The sequence below is a fragment of the Typopeltis vanoorti genome, chromosome 17 (assembly GCF_054136105.1).
Source record: "Typopeltis vanoorti isolate ZY-2024b chromosome 17, IOZ_Tvanoo_1.0, whole genome shotgun sequence".
Classification (NCBI taxonomy): Eukaryota; Metazoa; Arthropoda; class Arachnida; order Uropygi; family Thelyphonidae; genus Typopeltis; species Typopeltis vanoorti.
The window spans coordinates 71,843,121-71,868,906 of record NC_143565.1 but is presented as its reverse complement, the minus strand read 5'-3'; the positions used below and the strand labels follow the sequence as shown (position 1 = coordinate 71,868,906).

At 34.4% G+C, this 25,786-nt stretch overlaps 1 protein-coding gene across 2 annotated transcripts in view; it reads left to right on the top strand.

Moving 5' to 3' along the window:
• Oatp26F (Organic anion transporting polypeptide 26F) overlaps positions 1-25,786 on the top strand; it is a 250,080-nt gene that overhangs the window by 88,843 nt on the left and 135,451 nt on the right. The window contains exon 2 of one of the 2 annotated variants that reach the window (XM_090407708.1): positions 2,470-2,588. The exons of the other annotated variant lie outside the window; for it this stretch is intronic. The gene's annotated coding sequence lies outside the window, so the exon portion shown is untranslated. The remainder of the gene's footprint in view (positions 1-2,469; positions 2,589-25,786) is intronic. 2 annotated transcript variants of the gene reach the window in all.

Below are 25,786 nucleotides of genomic sequence, written 5' to 3'. Positions count from 1 at the left end.
TTGTGATCCTGATATATTGGAGAGATATCAGGATTGCGGAATACTGATTATGAGGACAGATTGAGAATTTGTGAATTTGCAGATACTAGCAAACAGGAAAAAAAGGGGTGATATGATTGAGACTTACAAACTTCTGAAAAGGTCTTGCAGGATTTCAATTAATGGAATTTTTCAGTTTATGGAGAGTGGGGAAAGGAGGAGAGAGCATCCTTAGAAGCTGAGAATGAAGGCAGCCAAGAAGGGTGTGAGAGCTAAATTTTTCTCTCAGAGGGTGGTGCGTGATTGGAATGGATTGCCATTGGATGTTATGAGTGCAACAGTGTGAATGGATTCAAGAATAAGTATGATAGCTGGTGTGTGTAGTATGTGGCCTCCCTCGATGAGTCTCTGACTCCCTGGAGGTCTCTCTTAATAATAATAATAATAATAATATATTGAGATTTCAAAGACGGTTGTAAATTAGAAACGTTTTTCTAATTCAATACCTGGTCACGAGCATCACCACGTGATCCAGGCAACTATTTAAGAATGCTGGTCAGTAATTGTCAATGGTCTTTATCAAAATGCGAAAAACAAAGAATCTTTCGAAATTCGATAAATAATTAATTGTGAGTGCCCGTCTGGCTGGAGCCACAATTCTGAAAACAGCAGAACTGACTGGTTTCTCAAAAGGTAACATATCCCGGGTGTTTAACCAGTGGAAAAATAACCCACTACGGTTGCCCAACTGCGGTTCTGTGCAACTGTGGTCCTAAGATAGTCTGTCAAGAAACAGGGGCGCGCCGGCCATATATGCAATGTGTGCGACGCACACAGGCGCCAGGATAGTGAAGGCGCCAAAGAGGAGGAAATACTTTTTAAAAAAAACGTTTTTTTAAAGTGTTTTTTTTTTATTGGCGGGGGGGGGGTTAGGGGCGCTAACTAAAATTTTGCACACAGGCTCCGGACACTACTGGCGCTTCCCTGTCAAGAAAGAGTTCGCCACCGTCGTCTGAGAAGGCTTGTACAGATAAGCAGACCTTCCTGCGTGCATCAATTGACAGAAGCATTTAATGAAGGCTGTTCCCAACCCATATTTCACCGAACTATGTGCAGGGAAGTGAAAATGATCGCTATTCGCAGTCGCAAGCCTATACGGAAACCACTGATTTTTGAGAAGTATATTTTGGCCGGGATGTGTACAATTGCAAAATGTCCAAAACTGGCTGCTAGTATTACGCATTCTTTTCAGTATGTGATTGTCATTTCATGAGAGGTGATTTGTTGTTTTCTCATAATTTCTAAAACTTCAGTTGCATGATATACGGTATGATGTAAGAATATCTAGCTGTTTAGTTACCTAATTCAAAGCTCTCCACTCATTTTATTATATGATCTTCGTCGTTAATAGCAATATTTTTAACTGCAATAATCATTGACGCTGGCTGTGGAGAATATGTCATGTAAACAGCTGCATCATCTTGTGATGAATCTCCTTTGCCATCAATAAAACTTCGTGTTAATAAAACATTATTTACATTTGATAACAAACGGACTTGGCTTTTCAGATACCTAGTTTCAAAATAAGAAAAAAATGCACTACATACAGTTTAACATAGGAAGAAAGTTTTATCATATCCTCTATAAAATTGTACGGAAATGCATGATAAATGTGAGAAAACAATCGATCTAATGCTTTGCAAAGTTTTATTACGTAATTTAAACAAATGTTGAAAGGAAAAGTTTTTTTAACTTCTAAGTTTTACCAAACAGAAAAGAGAAAGAAAGGGGTTGCTAAGATCATCTAGCATCTCTTCGGTATAACTTTCCGCACTGACAACTACATATATTCTATTATTTTTTGCATCGCTATGTATCTTGCGTCCGCTTTCTGTTTGAAAAAAAAAATCTCAGAACTTAGAACACTCGAACAGAAATTGTAGAATAATAACCCAAATGAAAGCAACGTTTGAAAAAAATTAAAAACTCCATCAATATCGAATTCATTTAATTCCTTATACCTCATGTCTAGTCTTTCTTGACTCTTTGATCTTGAATTAATCTATGCAAGATAACACAATGACTAGTATGAATTTCTTTATGAACTGCTTATTAAATAATGCTTCAACTATATCCTCCCAAGTAGTTACGTGTCTACTATTTCCATTTCTACTATCTCCCAGGAATTTTTTCTTGCCCTCATTGACTAAGGATTGCTTCTACTTTATTTTTGCCTTCCTTACTTACCAAGCGTGTCACGCTTAATACTCTGCACGTAACTAATTTTTGTTTCCTACCCTATACTGCTTCCTTATACTTTCGTTTTCTTCATCCAGACTAACTTCTTAATCTCATCATCGTTCATTTTATTTTATACCGATTATATTTAATCTGATAACCTTTGATATATATTCAGTACACTGAATGCTGTTTACAGACTGGTCAAATATATCCTGCAGCTAAGCAGATTTAATTTTCGTTCTATTTCAGTCTTCATCCCATACTATTGCTCCAAGTTGCCTCCTGAATTTTTCTCATAATCACCGTCTCCTAATTCTGGCATATGTCCTTTCCTCTCAGAAGTCTTGATATCAGTAACAACTACCCAGGTATGTTCTCCTTGTTCATAATAGCATTCCCTGATCTAATAATCAAATCCCAAACTCTCAGTCTGCGTATATCTGTCACTTCATAATGACCGCCTTCCGCTTATTCATTACATATATTCTTGGCATCACCATCCACACTTCCAGACAAATGCAACGTCTCACTAAAATACTTCATTTTGTCTACTTCCACCTCACGCTCTACTGTCCCCAAACCACCACCACTCTAGAACCTATATACCAAATATCATCAAAATCTATGAAAGGCGAGCCTTACACGATGTTCACAAAGCGTTCTATTACTATCAACTTCGCTACGAAAAAACTCATAATGGATGTTGTCTAAATATACGCACACCAGCCACTAGAGTATGACAGCTCAATGATAGCTATGAGTAGGGGTTCTGAAGTTGTTGAAACTGAATTATAAGATAGTCGACCTTGGAAACTAGGGGACAGAGGAAGTAGATCTAAAAGGAGATGGGGGGAGGTGAGTGAAAAAAAAAGTTTGTGTATTCTTTCATTTGTAGGTATGAGATTTTTAAACACAATATCACAACTGTCTATAGTTGGAAACACCAAAGAACATTTCCTCACTTGCTAATCATTAATCCTTGAAATGAAAATCTTAAACAGCAGTAAATCGCATAAGTGATTGTATATTTCGTAAATACAGGCACTGCAAATAACGTTGCTGCCTGTAAAGAATACCAGAGAGTACTTCTTACCGGAGAACGGGAGGCATTCTCGTAAGAAAATACGATTCCATACATAATCCTTCTCCTTTATGAATTCAGAGGTGAAAATTATTTGAATGCATGTTTTCGTATTTTAATCTTCAAACTTTTACTTTTAACTCCTATTATATGAGAAATACATTTGCAGCTGCATATAAAATTCGAATGGGAAACATGATGTTCACATCTACTTTTATCATTAATTGAAATTTTCACTACGTCAGTATACACTCCACTGTACCCATTTTCTTTAAAACTACAGATTATTTATTTGTAGATATACCCGTGCTAATATGCTCTTCTCCCAGATGATATGGTTTTGTATTCACATGTCAAGTAACAATCTGAGAGTAGTGTTTAAAATTTAAAAGACTTTTAAGTAACATATTTATGGAATTTTAAAAAAAATCTTATAAATTCAAGCAGTTATACAAGCTCATCAGACCAGTTTTTTTTTTTTTTTTTTTTTTTTTTTTTTTTACGAATATCCATGCCCACGGTGAGATTTCTGGTCTGGTTGCCCAAGTGTAGAGCAGTTATGCTTTACACTCGGCCAACCAGACCAGGAATTCCAGTATTTGTAAAAATGGGGAAGATAAATTAATCTTGTGACTTGCAGTACTCGTATCTTTCACTTATGGAAGACTGGAAATATCCTACAAACTTCGTGTATAAAATAAATCTAGCACCTTTTATTCTTCGAAGGGAATAGGTGGAACTAACCTCAGGAAATTGGACAGGACAGCAGATCTTAACCCTTAGGCATCACTAAAGTCGAGGTTAAGGCTATCTGATTCTATGGGCATCGGGGGGAAGTGGCAGACAACTACCGCCATGTAGTGATCCCAAAGCCTAATGTGTATATATTATTGTCCGAAATAGTATAACTTCTGCGGCCACTTTTGTTGATCTGTAAGGTTAAAATCCCGAATTTCAGGAAGAAACATCCTATGCCAAAGATCCACTAGCTGAAGAACCGGTCGAAGAAAGTCAGAAAAAAAGTGCTTCCAGTCAGCAACTAGCATCGAACCTATTATGATCTGGAGCTTATGGAAGCAATCGCCATTTCCACCTAGACAGGCTATATTGCTTTGCTGTGAGTAATACTTAAAATCCAAATGATTATTAATTATATGAAGAGCCAAAGGCTTCAATTCGGCGACATAAACTTTTTAAGTTAAGGGATATTACATCCCACATATTGTTTCATATGGGATGTAATAAAAAGTAACTCCGAAAAAGTAACTCAAAGAGTTTCATGCCGAACTTTATATATATATATATATATATATATATATATATATATATATATATATATATATATATATATATATATATATATATATATATATAAAGTTCGGCGAGTCCAAGCGTAAGCAAATACCTGGATAGTGTTACAACTGACCCTTTAGGGAGTGCAACACTGAGGCAACTCATGGTAAGGATGGAGTAAGCTCCGATCACTATTCTTGATATTTCCCCATAATGTGAAACCCAGCTCCTAGGAACTGTATTACTGTTCTACATTATGAGTGAGAGAAGGTATCCAAATGATAATAAAATTTGCTTTGTTAGTTATTTTTGTTAGACTTCTTTAGACATCACTTCAGCTAAAGTTAGACAAAATTTGTTCACTGTTAACAAATTTCCACCATCAGTAAGGAGTTATTACCAGTAAACGAACTGATTTTTAATTGTTTAGCAAATTATATTCTCCAGGACACAGAATATGGTCTTCTCCTCCTCCTCACCTTACTTGCTAGGCTCACTTGCCTACCACAGCCAACTAACTAACATAGAAACCTAATTAAATGCTATGATTAGGGCATTTAATGTTATCTGCATAGTATGTTATATTTTGTCAATTGCAGAAATTCTCTGGCCGGTTTGCCTGTTTTGTGGAATGAAAAATCCACGTTTCAGAAGGATAAAACCTTCTACCACCATTTGTGTCTGGCTAAATCACCAGTAATTATAAACCTGCTTTATAAGTTCTCCGCAACTTCAATGAATTCGAACTCGGGTCTTTCCAGTCAAAGGCTGTCTTGGTTGCCGACTGAGCTATGGAGGCTTTATGTGATTATTTTTGGTGAAACAAACTTAGCATGTTGGCGAAAAAAACTCAGTCTAACTTTTAAAAGGAATACAAGTATCCGAAATCTTGAAATGTATAGTTAGCATTAGCTCTCACATAAGTGCTGAAACCTTACAACAGTGCTGAGCAAAACCTTCCATGAAATCCAAAGATTTTGTTTCTGCTTATGACTTGCAATTCTCGGAACATTTAATGTGAATTTTTTTAAAAAAAATTATTTAGTGAATGCACTTAATAGTTATCAGCCTGAGTGGTTCAGCACATCCCGTCGCTTCCCATTGGAACTAATGAACTGTGGGTTCAAATCCCACTATGTCCGGAATGCCAGTGAAAGTCTTTAGATGGCAGTAAACAGTTTACTGCGGGGGTGAATCCGCCATCCTGCTAAGAAGTCCTGAAATAAATCTCAAAAAATACAGTACTGTGTTTAGTCTCTAGAGCAAGAGGTATGAAATGATCTAACCTATTTCTTTTGGAGAGCTCAATTTATCATTCGTTTCCCCATCTTTCTCATGTGCATTATGTAGGGTCCGCAGTTTCTATCGTGCAAAACGATTATGATTTTTAATGATTTACATTCCTGTGATATATATATATATATCACAGGAATGTATATATATATATATATATATATATATATATATATCACAATAAACTGAATTCTTTTGTAGTAAATAATTTGTAATAAACTGAATTCTTTTTTAAGTTTCGTTCAGTGTTTCATTACACAACTTAAATACAATGAAAAATGCCAAATTCCAGGATAGAAGTTTTTACGGCTTAATGCAAAAAAAAATACATATTTCCAGTGTAATTCCCTTCCCCCCCCCTCCCCACATACACACCAAAAATCAACAACAACAACAAAAAAAAAGACTACGATAACATTCTTAAATTTTTGTGAAGTATATTCCTTGTGACAGAAAAGTGGTTTAGTAAAAAATATTGTTAAAAAATGAATTTAATTTCGTTACCTTTTTCATTTTCAATATAATTATTAGGAGTGAATAAATACATCGTTTAGATCATTAAAATTTAAAAAAAAAAAACTGAATTATAAACTATTGTGCTATACAAGCTTTTTCTTCCCCAAAACATCTAGTTTCTATTTTACTAAACATTATTGAAAAGCATACATAGGAAAAGTGGATATTAAGGATCGAACATTATTTCAAAGCCAAATGTTTGTAGAAACTTATGAAAGTTTCGTAAAATTTGACCTGAGAGCTTACGAGAATACAATCCTCGTCGGAGTTGCCTTCGCTTGCACTACTTAAAAGAACACGACCGCTGCCCAAACGTCCGTATGTTCGCTTTTTATTAGTGCTTTTTTTTTTTTAAGGTTTCAAAAGGCGAACATACGGGAGCTTGGGCAGCGGTCGTAAGTACAAAGTGCAAACCTAAGGTAACTCCGATGCCTTGGATTCTTTATCGTAAGCTCTCAGGTCAAATTTTACGAAACTTTCATAAGTTTCTACAAACATTCGGCTTTGAAATAATGTTCGATCCTTAATATCCATTTTTCCTGTGTAATTTTACATCGCCGAAATGAAGCCGTATGGCTCTTTCTTTATTATTAGTTATTGTTAAAAAAAAAGCATTTCAAGAATATTAAGCTAATTTACAGCATAATTCTTTTGACAGCATACATAGCACCACTTCTTGAAATAAACATAAAACAAGATTTTACCATATCAAGATCATGTAATATACATTAATATATATAATGTAATGCAAGAGCTAAAGAGACACTGAACACTTAAAGAATTTACTTGCTTTAGATATAACAAAAACGGTGAGCGAATTATCGTAGTTAAAAAGACTGAGATTGGTCGATTTTATTCTCTATAATGGCAAGAAATGACCAATCGTTCTTTTGTCATGCTCAATTTTTTGTTTAATTTTATTTTTTATTAACCTTAATTGAGAGAATGGACATTTCCCGCTGTGACAAGGACACTGTTTATATTGTGAAGAATGAACAGGGAGATGAAGAAAGGAAGGAAGACATTCTGGTTTTTTCGTAGTTGGGTATTGAGTAAGATATTGATAACTTTGGGACAAAGCTTGTCTGTAATTCAAACTATGTTACTAAGATGCAGAACTTGCGTCAAATCTTGGTTTGTTGAGAGACTGGTTGAGAACTCTGTTTGAGAATCCATACCGTTTGTAGTCAGCAACATTCTAACGGCATGTTTCGTTTATAATCAGTATTGACTATATGAAAGTATGGTAATGTTGACTGGGATGTTTTTGATTTTAATATTCCTCGTAATAAACAATGCTGGATTTCCGTTATTGGCTCCCGGAACCAATGCTCTAGGAGCTAATTTTTATATAGAAAGAGATTAAAGTTCACGCAAAATTTTGTTGTTGAGGAGCATGCATAGTTAAAATACTGAAGCGGAATGTTTATTATTATTGAAATGAGTCTCTAAATTTTGTTAAATACCATATTTATAGCTAAATCAAGAAAAAAAGGACAGTTTATAGCAGAACTCATAACAGGCCACATAACAGGTTCGTACTTTTATTGTTTTCCTAGCCACACAATGCCGAATACCTCTCGTAACTTTTCAACACTTCTCCTTCTTCACCCATCCGTCACTTAGGACGTGAGTACCCTGATAGGGGGTTTGGGCAAATTAATGCAGCCAGCACACCACTCTTTACTGCACCCTTCCCCTTTCAATGTTCATGCCCTACAACCAGCTGATTTTTTTTTTCTTACAGCACTATTATGACTTAAAAACGGAAGCATACGAAGCTCATCTACTGACTGAGTCCATCTTATTCCATACAGTTAAACAACCTGATCGAATATGTCATCAAATAAACAAATTCATTATTACATTTGACTTGTTAAATTTAGGTGGTTTTTGTCTGGGTTACGAACTGTAAACATGCAGTTTTTGAACTGGAGGAGTATTTAGGCAGAAAAATATAACAGGAAACGAACTGTGCCGGCACATTTAGTCTTGCCAGTGGACCAATGGGTAATTAAACTGGAACACTTGACCTGGAGACCAACATGAACCTTTTCTTTGTTTTTTTCATGTCATCAAGCCTCCAAGCAATGAGAAGCATTTACCACTTAACGATTTGTACAAACACTTATGAAACAGCGTTCAACCATAGACACTCGAACTTAGGCTGATTGCAAAGATCATAGCTGAAAATTGCGTATGGTATTTTGGCCGGTTTGCCTCTTTTGTGGGATGAGTAAAATAATTTACTGAACGCTCTTAAAAAGGTGACAGAAATAGAAAGAAAGACAGTATTCTATTTTAAAAATTACTTATTATTGGATTCGAAAAATAAAAGTATTGACGGTAATTATTTGGCTTGTCTCTCTCTTACGTTACTGTCAGTTTACTAATGTCCCTATTGAAAGTTAATAGTGAATGGTAAAATTCTTCAGTGGACTTTAAAGACTGTTTCTAATGTTTCAGAATTCCGAAAATTTCCTTCCTAAACTAGTTCCATTTTGAGCTGTGTGAAATAATGAGTTGTTTTTTTTTAACTCGATTTCCTTCTACCCTTTCCCAATTGTCTTTATTACGTTTCTAAAGTATAAGAAGCTGTTTAAGATCCCCCTGTACTACTGTTTCTCTCTTTCGCTCTCGATTTTCACCAAGTTGTTAAGGTTTCAATTCTCTTAGTCATTCTGAAGTAGTTACTGCCTCTGTCTACGGTCACTGAAGAAAGAAATGGCCCATTTTCAAAAGCATTTTCACTTAGAAATGACAACCGTTTCTCCTTCTAGAAACGTTTCTAGTTTTCTCTTTTCAGCTTTATTGCTTTTGTTCAATGCGTTTATTGAGAACTTCATTTTCTTTATTAGTTCTCTTCATCTCTTTAATTGCTTCAGTCAGCATTTTGCTGAAACTAGGATAATGGTGCTGCTACCTTACGGATTTTTTTTTTGTCGTTAACTTTGTTACAGTTCTTGATGAAACATTTACCACGTGGTCATTAAAAAAAAATTCTCTTTCTTTCATTGTTATTTATTTTCTCTCACCAGCTATGAATTTTGTGAATGGCAACATATCTTTGGGAAAGAGTGCATTAATACATAAATATGTCAAAACTTATCTACAGTATATTTATTCCAATTAGCACAATAATAATACAGAATGCACAAATGTATCATTTCTGAACATAGTGCTTTTTTTTGCTGAAGGGAAACAAATCTGCTAGGTGGCAGGCCTCCATCTTCAACTCTGGATGACTGAAAACGATGGATTTTCGAGGAAGTTTAGACTATGTAGAGGATCCTATGCAAAAATTAAACCATAACATCTAGAGTTGTTCTCTAGTTTGGCCAGCGATATGAGGATGGGTATTGTCATTGAGCACTCTAACATGATAGAGTACTGTATTGTCATTCAGCACTCTATCGTGTTACTGATAGTCAATGTTTAATTAATCGCTGGCTTCGGTATATTACCAAGCATATCACTGTCATTCGTAGTGTTAACTATTATTCCCTTTCCCCTTACTAATGATGTCCAATAATTAGTCAAGGTGGCGTTTCACTTTTCCGCTGAGAGTTGTGATTTGGACTTGTTCTTGCTAGAAGACGTAGACGTTTACATTCTGAACTCTCTCGTTTGTTCTTTGGCTTGTATTAGTGGCTTCATGTTCCATCAATCAGCTGCAGTACATCTGAGGAACACGCCAATTTCCTCACGGTATAGGCTCAAAACAGATCCACTCAATTTCACTAATACTCGTTTGTGAGTTTTGGAAACCATCTTGCACACTCCCAGCGGAAATGAAGTCAATTGTGGATGATTTCACAGGCATATTGATTGCGTGACTAACTTGCATGTTCTACAGTTTCCCACTTCAGTGATAGTTACTTCTTATTGTCGAGAATAAGTGTACGGATTTTTAAATATGGTGTGAACTTGTTCATTTACGCTTTGTGAGGCAAGGCACTGGCACCATATTGTCTTGTGTCTTCAATGAATCTCTGTAGTTGCTACATCCTTCATACCACCAAAATTGAATCACTACATGCTGATCTTCTTTACTTGGATGAATGTAAAGACTGCACGCAATTGATTCGCTGACAACTGATCAATCAAGAATAAATATCCCATTTAAACATCAACGAGGTTTGATGTTTACAGCTCATATTCAGCAATGGGTGGAAGGCATAATCTTCAATCCCATTGGTGGGACAGAAAAATGACACCTCTGGCTCATTCTCATAGTTATTACCTTTTAATTTAGCAACAAAAATTATAAAACACAATAGATTTAAAAAGGTACGTGGCTTTACATATAAAATAAATATTGCTGGAATTGACCCGAATAACAAATGATTATAACACATTATCACATTGCATTAAATCCATTTCGATTATATTAGCTCTACGTTTTGGTATTCATTTCCAACAAGTGAGTTAGCCGATATGAGACTGCCTAACTCACCTTTAGTCGAAAGAGGCCAGTAAAGGTTCCTCACGTCACTGATGAGAATTGAACCCAGGTCTTTCCGACCAAAGGGCTTCATCTATACTGACTGAGCTGCGGATGCTCTAAAAATTTTTAAGAGAAATAATAAATTACTGAATGTGATGTTCTTACCGAGTTGGAAAAAAGATACAAATAAAAACTACATATTAGCATGGCAAGTAATGTTTGTCTGATAGTTAAGCAAAAAGATTAAATAAAAGTCCAGATAAATCCCGTGAACTAGAAATTTCTACAGTATGCGTAATAAGAGCAAAACATCTCCCAAACGCAAGACTTACTACTGAGGATATATTAAGAGATATATCTTCCTCATCAATCTGTTTAAAAAAAAAAATCATCTAAAATATGTAAAATCTGCTTGCTTATACAATGCATCACACGAGTATATTTGGTATCAAAATACAACTGAACTTTTGTAAAGTCATCAGATTGAAGCTATCATATTAACTAAATCTTTGCAGAGGTTGTATAATTTATTTCTAAAACAAGAAAACATTTGTACGTCTTACGTGTTATGCTATTGTTCTTCTTCAACGGCAGAAGAAGACTAGCATAATGAAAAAATTCTTTAATCCCGCTTATCGAGTGAATAAGAATAGACTACTGCAATAAATTCTCAAACACGGCAAGTTTTAACAATGAAACCGTGACATCCCCTTGATAGATCACCACAGCTGAACTTTTTTAGTGTTTTTTTTTTACATTACTGAAATAGTTTTAGATATGTTGGCGCACAAAGACACTGACTGATCGTTTTTTGTTTTTTTTTTTGATAACTCCTTGTGATATTTTACTCTTAAATTTTATCCTTCTCCGTAGACCTGCTTTATTCGCTTAATTTTCAGTTCATACGAAAGACATAACTACAAGTTTTATGACACCTCTTGCAGCAAGCTGCAATGAGCCATATGAAACGTTGAGATTTTTGTTGGTCTCCCTCAGAGCGTTCGTTTAGGCCTACTCAAATTCTCCAGCTTCCCGTAATGGGGGATTTCGTGATATCGTAGTTACGTCTTTGTCGGTTTACGTTTACAAGTTCAAAGTAATCTATCTGAAATATATAAATAGATTGGAGGGAAGAATCCCCATTTTGAAAACAGATAGGTCTTTTCTAAAAGTACTAGGAATAAGACAATAAGAGATATTGGATTATCCAAATTTTAAATAATATTTTCAACCAAAAACATGTCAGTACAGGAACTGTAAAAACCTAATTCGGAACCAATAAATCAGGCACTTAAATAAATGAAAAATGCGAGCGTTGTTTGATTTTAAAAAATAAAGCCGATGCCCACTTATGCACATTTAATTATTACATTTTTTTTTATGAGAATCCCATACAAAAACGGCTGTGTTCTTTTTTGCACATTACCGTGGATTGACTAAGAATTGGTTAATCCAGGAACCCTACTCTCGTGCCGAAGATGGCGGCACTTTTGCAAGGTACTTCAGGCTTTTAATCAACTGCCGCCTAATATATGATTTATCTATATATTATATATCTAAAAAAAAGCTTCTTATCTTATCTATTATGATGCCTACTCTCTCTCTCTCTCCCTTCGTCCCTCTCCAGTGTCAAATATTTCTGGAATCCTACCCCAGGATATAGTTATTGTTTCCAGGATTTTCCAAGAACAGTCTGCTGAGCAAAATACTGATATTCGAACATTTATGCTGATATTAAGTGACTAAGAAAATTGAAACGAAAAGTTCTGTTCAGTCTTTTCAAATATTTCATAACGATCTGTCAAATTTATTCACTGTTCTTTATATATTATTGAAGCGAAATTTACTACGGCTAATCGTAAGAGGGAATTTCGCAAGCGAAATTTCTCTCACTATTACTGTCTCAAAAAATGATGCAGAACTACGTTGAATCGATATGTTGATAACGGACTAAATTCTCCTAAGTACGCTACAACGAGGGAGATATCAACAGTGGTGATATTTCAGAATTATTTTCATTACAAGTAGTATTAATCTTATTAAACAGCTGCTGCTCCTAGATAACGCATTTCGCGTTGGGTTTCATTTTTCTTCCCTTAACAGTTTTTTTTTATTTGGGCCATACTTTAAGACCTGAGTCTTAAATTAATAAATAATTCTTTGGGGGAAATTCTTTAAATAAATTATTACAATCAGTTATTCCGCACCATCTCAGTATAACGAAAAATGGAAAACAATTACACATGAAACAGCACGTTGTGAAAGTGGAAAATTTCGGAGTTTTGTTTTAATCCTCTGACATCATGAAACTTCGTGACCAATATATATGAACCAGACACATAAATATTGGTCACGAAGAGCGAAGATTCGCGATAAGAAAGATAAGAATGTAATTAATGGAAGTTCTGTTCGTACCTTAGATGGAACTGGGTTCTTGTTATATAGGCTACAACCATTGTTCTCTCTCTCTCTCTCTCTCTCTCTCTCTCTCTCTCTCTCTCTCTCTCTCTCTCTCTCCGTTTGTTTGTCTGTTGAAGAAAGAGAGAGAGAGAGAGCATTTCGTATGCGATTCTCTCGTATTAACACGATCTTAATATTTTAAATGGATATGTACGTGTTTTCTCACAATGCTGTGTATTTTTATATATGATCACTGTGGTCGATGTGGTTTCTTATTATATATAATTTATGGTTAGCACGTATTCTACTAAGTTGACTAGTGGCATGGCGAATAGATTCTCAGAACTTAGGAGAACTGAGCTCCAAAATGTGGGAAACACGTAACAGAAAAATATTGCACAAATGCCACTATAAGAAGTTCGTTTCTATTGCTATATTTCACCCAGATATAAACTATAATGAGTTAACTGACACGAAATTCAAGTGATGATTCATTTTGTTCATTAAAATAAATCTTTTCTGTAACAAATGAATATGTGCCTTTTTAATATTGTGTTTGTTTCGTGATATTCGATGAAAAGAGATTTCTCTGTGTTTGCGAGTTTGCCGAAATGCTTTTCTGTTATCAGTTCCATAAGCAAGTATAACTGTCGCGTTAAATTTAACATTTCTGTCAGAATAAATATTGTGTTAAAGAATAAAACGCTTTTTACAATAAGACTTATTTTTAAAATTAATTTGAAATTTATTAGCTAAATCATATTATTCTATTTCATTCTATCGCGAACTCTCTGAATAATTTTCTTTATCTTTCATTGTATTCTCACGCACAGACATAGCAAGGAATCTTTGCTGAAATATGGCATGCTCAGACTACAGCACCAAAAACTGTCACATTCATCTTTCGTGCTCGCCCCTCCCCCTTTTGCATCACCTCCCCTGTTAAATTCTGTTCCTCTCTCACTCATTCACTCCTTCTATGTCGCTGTTTACAAGTATTTAGTTTCATCAGAGTATAAGCATTTTATTTCCTTATATATACTGCACTGTCTGATAAAGCTTTCATTCTAGAGCTTTCTATTATCTAATGCAAATAAAAAGGCATCAACAGTTCAATGCTACAACGAAACCAGCTATCTCCTAATTTGGACTTTTCTCCAAGATGCGACTATCTCTGATTCCTAATATGGCCATCTTGACCGAAAAGGTTGAGGATTTCCTTATAGGATATCTGCAGAAAGAAAATATCTAAAAATGATTTTATAATGAATTAATCTGAAAACTAATTAGTAAAATCAATGAGTAAAATTAATTATACTAAATTCAGATGTTAGCCATCGTACTTAGTCAACAATAATAATAAATTCTGTAGAAATCCAATTTCTGTTTTTAATGTAACAAAACTGCATTTCATGCGTAGTTTATATTATCAAGCAATTATGGGAAGTGTCTAGTTATGTTCCCCGTATCACACTTGTAACCTGGATACACTTCCCCTCAGGACTGTGTGTCGCTTGTGGAGTTTGTTTTCATCTTTCACAGCAAAGGCATTGACAAGTTCTTCAGAAATTCTAGAGGATTCTTGACTTCCTGCCGTTATACCGCATAGTCTTGGTAAACACTTTCCTAGATCTATCTGAAGGATTTTATAAGAATTTATAAGAATATATAAGAATTTTACGTAAACAGGAAATTTTAATTTTAATGTAAATTAAACAAACTTTCATTAACATCTGTATGCCGTGTTATCTGACCATATGAAGGGCATAGGGTTTTACCACCTCGAAAAACTCAATTTTTACTTCCGGCGATATGGTGAAACACTCAATTTGCAGACAGATTCACTATGTAGCCTTTAATTCCTTTGATGTAATGTAATAAACCAACTTTCATTTGAACTGTTATCTTGCGAACTGTGCTCCAGATACAATGGCGAACTAATACGTAGCTCATTAGCATATTTAGAGATATTAATTTGAATAAAAGAAATAAAGCAAGGTGGGCATTTTGTTAAATGAAGTGCATTACTAATGTTATGCACTTCCATTTAATTTAATTTCAAGTGCATAGAAACGTAATTAAATGTTTCAGAAGGGGGGGGGATAGCACCACAGAAAACTACCAGATATTGCAAGAAGTACTGTAGTTTTTCCTATAAAAAATATTAAAGAGATTTTGTTGTTTGTTTATAGCTCTCTTTGTTATTAGCTATTACTGTTTCTAACTGCTACAGTAAATTAATTTCGCCATATAGTCTGCTATCGTGATTTTAAAGTATCACATAGTGATACATTGTTATATATCAACAGTATGCAAATAAATAAATACTAGACAGTTGTAAATAAAATATTCCTGAAGGAATTGCACTTGGCATTCCATTCTGGTGAGACGGCAGCTCTACTATGAAAATGAGGATGCCACAAATCAAAGATCTGGAGAGATTAGAATTACAATCAAGACTGAATAGTTGAAATTCTGGAAGAGTAAAGAGAAATAGTTAAGTAGAAAGCTCAGTTCTGTTTCTACTGTATATTAAATGATGATTCAGGTATCTCATCTGTAATGATGGCGTAGTGCTATCCAAAATTGAGAACCCATCCTGTTTTTTGAATTGCAAACGTAATCGTCTACAAAACAGTTAGTTGATAGCTACATAGCATGAGTTACACGACAGAAATATGAGGAAAAAGCCTCCATTAAGGCTATGGAATACTGCCTGAAGCAAACGGCAAATTCAAGAAAACGCCTTGCATATTTTTAGAACTGTTATTTTCTCTCTAATAACAGTGAATCCTGCTACGTTTCAGATAATAAATCAGTACGTATGTGTGTGGCAACTTTCGAAACTGGAGTTTCTTCTAATTCGTCTGCACCGTCCCCACCAAAACATGGTGATATTACTGTAATTGTGAGGTGCTGTTTGGGTAGTAAGACGTTCACAGTAGGTGGTCGCTAAGATTAACGCACATTCGGCAATACATAAACGTTTTTTTTCTCACGGATTTCCTCTGTCCATACTAGTAGGGAGTTACAAATGAAACGCACCGCTCATTTTTGAATAAACGTATCGGTACATGATCAGTTCAGACATGTTTGGTCCAGGAAGACAACAATAGCAGTGTCAGGTAAGCTATCTTGTTTCTAACTTATTTTGCATATAAATTAGCCTTTATTGATTTTCAATTAGCAGTTACGATAACGGGAGTTATACGAGAATGTAATATTGAATTGAAGCAGTTAAAATAATTGTTTCATTCTAAGATTGTAACAGTAGATACTTAGTTTGGTCTTTCCTTTGGTAGACACTGACAAATCGTCACCAGTGTGTACAGTTTATCTCAGGAATGTTAATTCCATTTTGCAACAGAAGTTAGCCTGATATTTTGTGCCATACACTGTGTTAATATCTTGATCACTTATGGAGAAGGATGGTGCATGAGAAGCTTCGGAAATAACCATGCCAAGACGAAATTGGGGTTATGTAGTGCATTTTATCCATATAGACCATTTAAGTGACTTGAAAATGATTCAGAACACATAAAATTTCATTTCGTGTCTATAAGATTACGCGTAACAAATTGAAAGTAAATTTTTGACATTTTGCAGTGTTGAAATTTGAGTTTTACCGAAAACGATAAGATAAGGCTAGAGTTCTGGAAAGTGCGTGGATAGTGAGCGTAGTGAGGTCTCAGATATGAATGGGATGAGTGCATAAACATATTTTCTATTTTTGAAGATTTATATAAAAAATTTATACGTTTGTCTGTAAATCTCTTGACGTTGTAGATGAATTGAAATTCATCTACAACGCTCAGTGTGAGACAACTGGTGTATGTCTGAAGTGGATTGAAAAAGTTACACATTTTATCTCTAGAGCGGGATTTCCGGATTATCTTACTCTTAGCCGCTCAGAGTACTAATACTAATGTGCTGTAGGCTGACTGACGGTCTATCCTGAGCGGGATTAATATATATATATATATATAGGCTGTAACCAATCCGAATCAGCAACTAGTAGTAAGGATGTCCGACCGATGATCCTTAATCTTTCCGTGTTCAATTTCTCGATAAACCTTGAGTAAAACGCGTTTAAAAACATTGCTTGACCACATCAATCTTAATATTTGCATCTGCCAGTTGTAGATATTGAGTACAATTCTGAAAATATTGTATTTCATTTAAATAAAAAAAAAAATTCAGATTCTTCCTTTTTATCTCCATGCTATTTGGTGTTCAGAACTTTTTCAGGCCAAGCCAGACTCTTTATAAAAGTTACAGAGAAAAAGAATATTGATAAAAAGGCACGTAATTTTTATTTGTAAATCAAATGCAATCTATAATTCTTTGAATTCTGAGAAAAGCCAGCCGTTTAGCCATACCGCTACATCACTCAAACAAACCAAAAAAAAAAAAAAGTCAGTTATGGTGGTGCAAGCTTTGTTCAAGCCTTACTTGGAAATTATGGGTAATCATAAGGTATTTTTATTTATTTGTTTGCTTGCTTGCTTATTGACGTACTGTTTCGAAAAAGTTTTTCCCATGGGCAACTTTCATTGTGTCTTTCATTGTAACATTGTATCTAATAAACAAAATGAATGACACGCCGCATACGAAACAAAAAATTGGGAGAAAGTGAATTTAAGACAACTGCGTTTTGTCTTAAAAGACCACATCCAAAATTGAGAACCCATCATGTCTACAAAACAGTCAGTTCTTTCACAAAAATATTCCAAACTTATAAGATAGGGTATCGTATAACTTCGGGATCACAGAAGAACCAGGTTATTTGCCAAAATTCGGAAAAATATAAAAGGAAAATGTTATTGCTAATGATGTTTCCTATCTTAAATGTGGTAAAATTTTAATTAGGACAAGCCATTATTGGGCTAAATCTTTGACATATGAATAGTAAAAAGTTACGGTGCACACATTCGCCATAGTTATATTTATACCATATATTCGACATTTTGACTATGTTTAGTTTATTGCATTAATTAATAACGGCACCTTAATAACAGTGACTTAATTTCATTGGCTTTTATATGTCAAGACTATAGTACCATTATAACTCAACCTATGTAATTTTTAAAAGAAATCCCATACTCAAGAACGGAAAAAACTTTTCTCTCTTGCAATTTTCGTATTTCGGCAAAATACGAAATTCCATTTGTCCATTAATACAATGAATAACACAGTATTATATGGATTTTAAACTTGAACACATACAGTTTGCAAGTTTCGGACGATAATTGCCGTTCGTTTTCTTTATAAGTCGAGCGTAAGAAAACAGTCATAAATTTGGATATTCCACATATTATTTTTAATGCTTTAATGCTCTCTCTCTCTCTCTCTCTCTCTCTCTCTCTCTCTCTCTCTCGCAAAGTATGAAACCCGGTTAGAGAGCAATCTATTGACAGAGAAAATACGCATGATGGAATTGGAATTGGGTAGTATGGAGCGGCCTCCGCGATGAGTCCTGGACTTCCGCTGATATGGAGCATGCGTTCAGTAAATAAAAGTTGAGTAGAAACGCCTTAATTAGTAATAACTATTCAGGAAAATTTCCTCGCTACTTTCCATACTACTACTGAATTTTGAATGTATAATTGAAATTTCCCTATTTCTACAAAATGGAGACCTGTTCATTCTCTCTTTTTGCATAACTGAAAGAGAAGGAAAAAAATTAGTTTTCTAATTACCACATACGATCCCCACATCTCTCCCTCTCCTATATATGAGAATGAGACCAAAAACTTGCGAAAAGTCGTTTATTATTTAAAGGCAACGAAAGTCATTGGTATGGGTCTGCATGGTATCCTCTTTCACCACCCGTGTTGTATACAATATTCAGTAACCGCGAGATCAGACCTACGTTGTACGATTGGTATATTTTTTCTGCCGAGGTTTTGCTTCATACATTTTGATAAAAGTTTTAGTTGGGATTCGAAAACAGTATATTAGGCAAGGAATTTTATGTGCCTTAGAGAAAAAAATGAAATTGTGTGTGTGTGTGTTTGTTTGTGCGTGCGTGCGTGCGTGCGGAAATACTTGCTACAAGTTCAAGTACACGCACTTTAACTTGTAGCAAGTATTTCCATTTGTTTTACTTAACAGATATCAACAGTCAATATGGACAACATCCAAAGCATTATTTTGTGATTATTTGGAAATATTATTAGCACTGTACTCTTTCTGACATGATAATCTTGTGCTTTATAGATTTCGGCAGATCTCTGCAGAACTCAAACCATTGTGTTGTGATAAATGAGATTTTGCAAGCAGTATCCCCAAGTACTGTATTTATGAGATGAGTTAATTGTTTCGAGTAATACTTGGAAGGTCATGAAATATTGAGCAGTGATTATATTGTGACAGACTAGCTCCTTAGAACTGCCAGATGGAAGGCAATAATTTAGATCAAGTTTAATTGCACTCGCATCTGCGGGTTTTTTCAGTGCCTTGAAATCGTATCACATTTCACGCCTTGAGAAAGAAATAAGAAGAGTTTATTCATTACTTTACAGTATTTATGCTCCTTACTATAACTTCTTTTACTAACATATTGCCATAAACACTATACTGCAGCGTAACTTTGATGTTTTGCAGAACATTTTGAATGTAAAACGTGATATGTGGGACAACTGGGTGTGTGTATGTTTAATTTTACTTTAAATTTGTTTCATTGAAATAAAGATCTAACTATTCGCACTTGTGTTCAGGAGAATTGTAACAGTAAGTTATTTAGAACTGGGGGTAGCAAGATATTTACTTGTTTTTCTTAGATTTACTTGAAACTGAATTATAAATTGAATGTCAAGTATATTTGTATATTCTGATCAGAATGAAGTCTGTAAGTAATCTTTTGGAATTGGAAATCCGAATTAAGAATAAACAGATTGTTTATTGGTTGTCTATTTTAGATCGATTGGATATAGTTTGATTGTTTATTTTAGATTGATTGGGTATAGTTTGATTGTCTATTTTAGATTGATTGGGTATAGTTTGATTGTCTATTTTAGATGGATTAGGTACAGTTTTGTCTATGTTAGATTGATTGTATTGTATAGTATAGTATGGGTATAGTATTGTCTATGCTAGATTGATCGGATATAGTTTGATTGTCTATTTTAGCACCTATTGAAATATCATAAGAATTCTAATATTTACCAGTTGATACCATTACTGTTATGTCTCTGATATTTCGACATTTGTTAGGGCAAAGGTGGTCAAATGTCACAAACCAAAAATTCAGAATAAAAGTTTTACGGTGAGACCGAAATAAGCTTCGATCACTTTTCATATGTAAATAGTGAAAATTGTCGTAGAGAATAAAAAATTTGTGTTGAAATGACGGGTAAAAAGATTTAAAAGAATAATATGAGATAATGTCATGTTCTGTTAAATCGTTTGAGAGTTGATGTGATTAATAATGATTTCCTAAACAGCATTTACCGGAAGTGTTTACTAGAAGACGCCTCATTTACGACAAGAATTTTTAAATTTTCGGTTAGGTAGGTTAAAACTTATGCATAAATTGAAGAAAAACAGTATCTGAACAAACAAGAAAAAAATCTTTAAAAGATAATCCCTTACAAGATATTGATATTTAGAACAACGCACTTTGTAAACTCCTTACTCTGCGCTTGTTTAAGAATTCAGTACACAGTAGAGGTCTGGTGAGAAAACACTTGGCAGGGCGCCTTTGAACCGCCTCGAACAATTTAGCAACCAGATTTCAAGTTTAACGTTCGTGAAGAGATGCAAACTGTCTTATCAGCAACTAACGCCCCAATTAAAATGACACACTTAATCTTAAATTATCTGATAGCAAATTAACATGAATGTTTTAAATACAAATGTGTAACGTCTTATTAAAATGCCAATACTTAGCTATGTTTTTGTATAAAGTGAGATTAATTACTGCTCTAAAATAATGTATCCATTTTTTTTTTATTTTAAATGTAGAAATTAAATTTAAAAAATTAAAAATTTGGAGGAATTATAAGATATTTTGATACATCAAGTATTTACTATATATTTTACATACAACCTCTGAACGCTAAACAAACATATGAGGTGTATTTTGTTTATAAATTTAAGAGCGAATGTGTAATAAAATTGAGAGTTAATGTTTGAAATCGATATTTCATAAATGCATACGATATCAAAATCAGGAAACCAACAGCAGTACGTTATTTATTTTTTTATTTTTTCTTATTTATATTTCGGCAACTCTGGTTCACGTGACACATTTGCTATATTGCTACTTGGATATTTTGTGATATTATTGTTATAAGCATTCTCGTTTTCAGTGTCCCCCTCCCCCTTTTTTCCCCCAACAGTACTGGAGGTTCTGTTATTAAGGAACTAGTTATTTTCACTCTCGCTATTTGTCATAATGACAAATTCATATATATTTATTAAACAAATAATCAACTAATTGTTGATTAGTTGCTTAATGGATTCGATGCGCTAGTTAATTAGTTAATCAACTAAAGCGTCCCGTTCCCCCACAGTATTTTTAGCGTGCCATAAATACTGTGGACGTCCACAGCCTCCTCAATCTTCGCGGGTACAGAAGTAAAATTCTTCAGGCTGGCCGCAATATAGCGCACAGAACTGAACCTAGTGGGGCGTCTTAAACGCTAACCGAACAATAAATTCAGATTTACTGTTCACTACGGTTAAAATAAAACAAAAAATAAATAAATCATAAAACTCCCTCAAAAATCCTCTCCGAAAAAAATTAAAAAACTCAAAAAACTTAACATTTTCTCACATTCGTGCCATAAACACCAACTTAAATTATGTGCATCATCACCTACAGATATCTAAACCCGATCTCCTTTTAGACCTAACCCTAAATTACTGTCACAGCACTCAATTTTATTCCATTACACAAATTTTGTAGTATTTGGGCTTTTGTGCAATCTGATATTCCTTATTAGAGGATGGCCACTCTTTTTGACCTTCTGCAGTTTTAAGACATGTTTGCCTCATTGTGTACTATTCATCTGATGTCTTCCCCAATTCTGAAAATTATTCTGACCTTTTTGGATGCTTATCCTTGGAATTGGACTTCTTGTAGTCCTACCCTAACGGTGAAGTCATCTTCCTTGCTGACTTCAATATTCACAACTCCAAATGATTCCATTTTTTCCTATTCAAGAAATACTAAGCTATTTGCTGCAAGCAGTTACCTAAAAGAAATTGTTCCTCTACCAACAAGAATACCCGACAGTCTCCACTCATCCGATAAAAATCACAAATTGCAAGATCATCTACAATAAGATCTCTACACCATCGTTCGATGGGGTGATAACAGCTTAGTCAATTAATCGCTTTTCATGTTTTTCAAACACAAATTAGTCTTTTTTTTTTCTAGCAAAAAAGACAGTAATAATTCCACAACAGCTACCACAATCAATTTGAAAACTATTATTTATGGGCCTACTGTGAATCTTTTCTTAACCAATTCCTCCAGTTACACTGTTCCGCTGACCTCTCCTCTTGATAATTCAGATCATAATCTCATCCAAGTTTCACACCTAGTGGAATACTCCTCCTCTCAGCCAATTAAAACTTCATATCCTTCGGCACCACCAAAACAAAGTCAAATAGGAAAATTTCCGAGACTTTTATTCCTTCTTTCCATGATTAGACTACTGTTTCTCTTCTCCAGATCAAGATACTTATTGTGAGAGTGTTACTAAAATGATCCATATTGGAATGACGGCCCTCATTCCCCACTCTGTTCAGATTTTTTGCCCGATAACCAAGCCTTTATTCTCCAAAATATTTTCCTATGAATGTATGCATTCCTCCAGATTCTGTTACTTCATCCACCCGCTTCTTCATATACATAAACGACCTTTTTGTCATTGACCTCAAACCCTATTCACAGTTTTGCTGATGACAGCACTCCGTTCCGCCTCATTATACGACAAATCTTGCAGTGCTTAAAAATCACAGATTGCAAGATCATCTGCAATAAGATCTCTCTCTCTCTCTACACCATCTTTCGATAGGGGTGATAACAGCTTAGTCACTTAATCGTTTTTCAAACACAAGTTGGTCTTTTTTTTTTTCTAGCAAAAAAAGACAGTAATAATTCCGCTGTGTGTGTGTGTGTGTATATACATTTTTATAATCTGCTTATTGTTAAAAAAACTAAATATTGTTCTCTCTCTCTCTCTCTCTCTCTCTCTCTCTCTGCTATTCGTTTTCCCCCTTCTGTATATCCCCTTCCCTTTAGAATTATTTTCGAATCGATTAATAATCCAAGCTATGTAAGCTGCACCTGCTGTGTTTAATCTTTCAGATGTTGGTCATCTAATAATAATCGTATGCATTTACTTTTTTCCCCCTTTCTTTTTTTCTTTCTTTCCATATAATAACGTAATGAAAAATTATCTCATCTATCCTTGCTAGGTAACATAATGAATACTGTCTGGGAATCAGAAGTGTATATTAATTTTAGATTTCTTAATAATGCCATCAATAATTAAAACGAGCAAACAACAGCTGATTGTGACAGCATCTTGTACTCAGCCTTTCAAACTTAACGGCACAAAACCAGGGGAAAAATCAGGATGTTGGAATCTCGCAACTACAAGATGTAATTAAATGTTTCATTTACTACTGCCATGTTAACTGTCATTAAACGGAATATGGATCGATATTATGCAAGATATCTCTTGATAATGCATATGGTATAGTTTATTCTTTATTCACAATTAATTTTCTGCTGATTTTAAAACACACTAAAAATGGATGCTTCTCTAGATGTCACATACTTTTTAGGAGTTCCTATCGTTAACAGAACTTAGAATCGCTTGTTGCATTTTGATAATGATTTGGTATATTGCGATCCTTACTAAAATATAAACTGAGGATTTCATTTTGGTCAACAGATATTGAAAGAATATCGAATAAATTGAAAGAATAACGAATTACGACAGAGTAAGATGGCACGCAACTCGTACTTTTTTTTTTTTTTTGCCGTACTAACTAAAGACCGTCGGATAAAGGTTATTTCAGTACATGGGAATTTTATCAAAACTAGTGTATTAATGTGAGCCTCCGTAGCTCAGTTGTTATAGACAAAGTCCTTTGGTCGGAAAGACCTGGATTCGATTTTCCCTTCAGTGAATCGAACCTTTATCTAGTCACTTTCGACAAAAAGTGAATTAGCCAGTCTCATACGAGGCAGGTGTTTTTTTTTTTTTTCACTCGGAAACTCGGGTTTTTCATCCCCCCAGAACAGGCAAGTCGGCCCGTGAACACATGCATCTACAAGCTAACCACTTTATCCTCGAGTTAAGGTCTTGGGCGCTTAAGTGCCTGTTAGGACCACTGATGGATGGATGGATGGATGGATGTATTAATGTAAATTAATATAAATAATATTTTTTCAATGGATTTTTTTAAAAGTAATCTTTGTTAGCTTTCGACATGGTCGAACAGTTTTGCTTATTCTGCAACCTTCTCAAGAACTGTACTTTTAAAGATCTTAAAGTGCACTATATTCATTGCTTTGGAATTTATTAAATGAAAGTGATGAAAATATTAAGATTTTCATTTAGATACTCAGATAATGAGATATATTCATTTAATTTTTGGTGGTGTGATAGATACACGCGTTTTTCTTAATGATGAATATACAAATATGCCTAACTAGAAAAAAAAGCACACAGTATAGAATAAGCCTAAATTGCAAATAATTTAGTAGCAGTTAATATACATAATTTTGAAGCAGGACAAGAATTACGTAATAGTTTCGGGGGGGGGGGGCTTAATTGTGGCCGAATAAACTAATGCTGCTACGGAGGCTTGTGTATTATGTCTATTAACTGCTTGGGTTTTTCTGGCTGATTTGTAGAAGGAAAACTCATCTTCAGTTGAAAAAGTCTTTATAAAAAAGCCATGCATCCTATGCCGGACACGGATCCAAGTCTTTCCATTGTAAAGACAGTATATTATGTCTGTCCTATGGAAACGCTAAATGCTTCAGACGGAAGAACTCAACAAACTTAAGGGAAGGTCAGACCGTTAAGAAGACTGAATATTGGTTAGAATTACCGACCAAGGAACTAAGGCTACGAGATAAGTATAGTGTCTGTTAAATGTGTGGTTTCTCTGGCTGGTTTGTCTTCTTTTAGGAGAAAAATCTTGCCACTTCCTAATGCGACAAGATAGCTCACCAATGAAGTATGAAATATAAATCGGTTTTTTTTTTAATTTTTTTTTCGAAATGTATGAATAAAGAGTTATATTTTTGGCTGGGCTAGGCTGGTTCTGCGAAAGTATTGTCGGCACTTATTAATAGTCAAGTGTGTTTGAATAATTATTAAAATTCACGACGCCGTTTTGTCCATATTAATTGATTCATTCATGCGAAACCGTTTCAATTACTTTGAAACCTAAGATAGTAGTAGCTTAAGCTGAGATGTGTTATGATTAAATATCAAGCAAATTCGTCTCCTATAAAAATTATAATAATTTACAGGTGACTGTAAAGACGTTTTTAGCTTAAC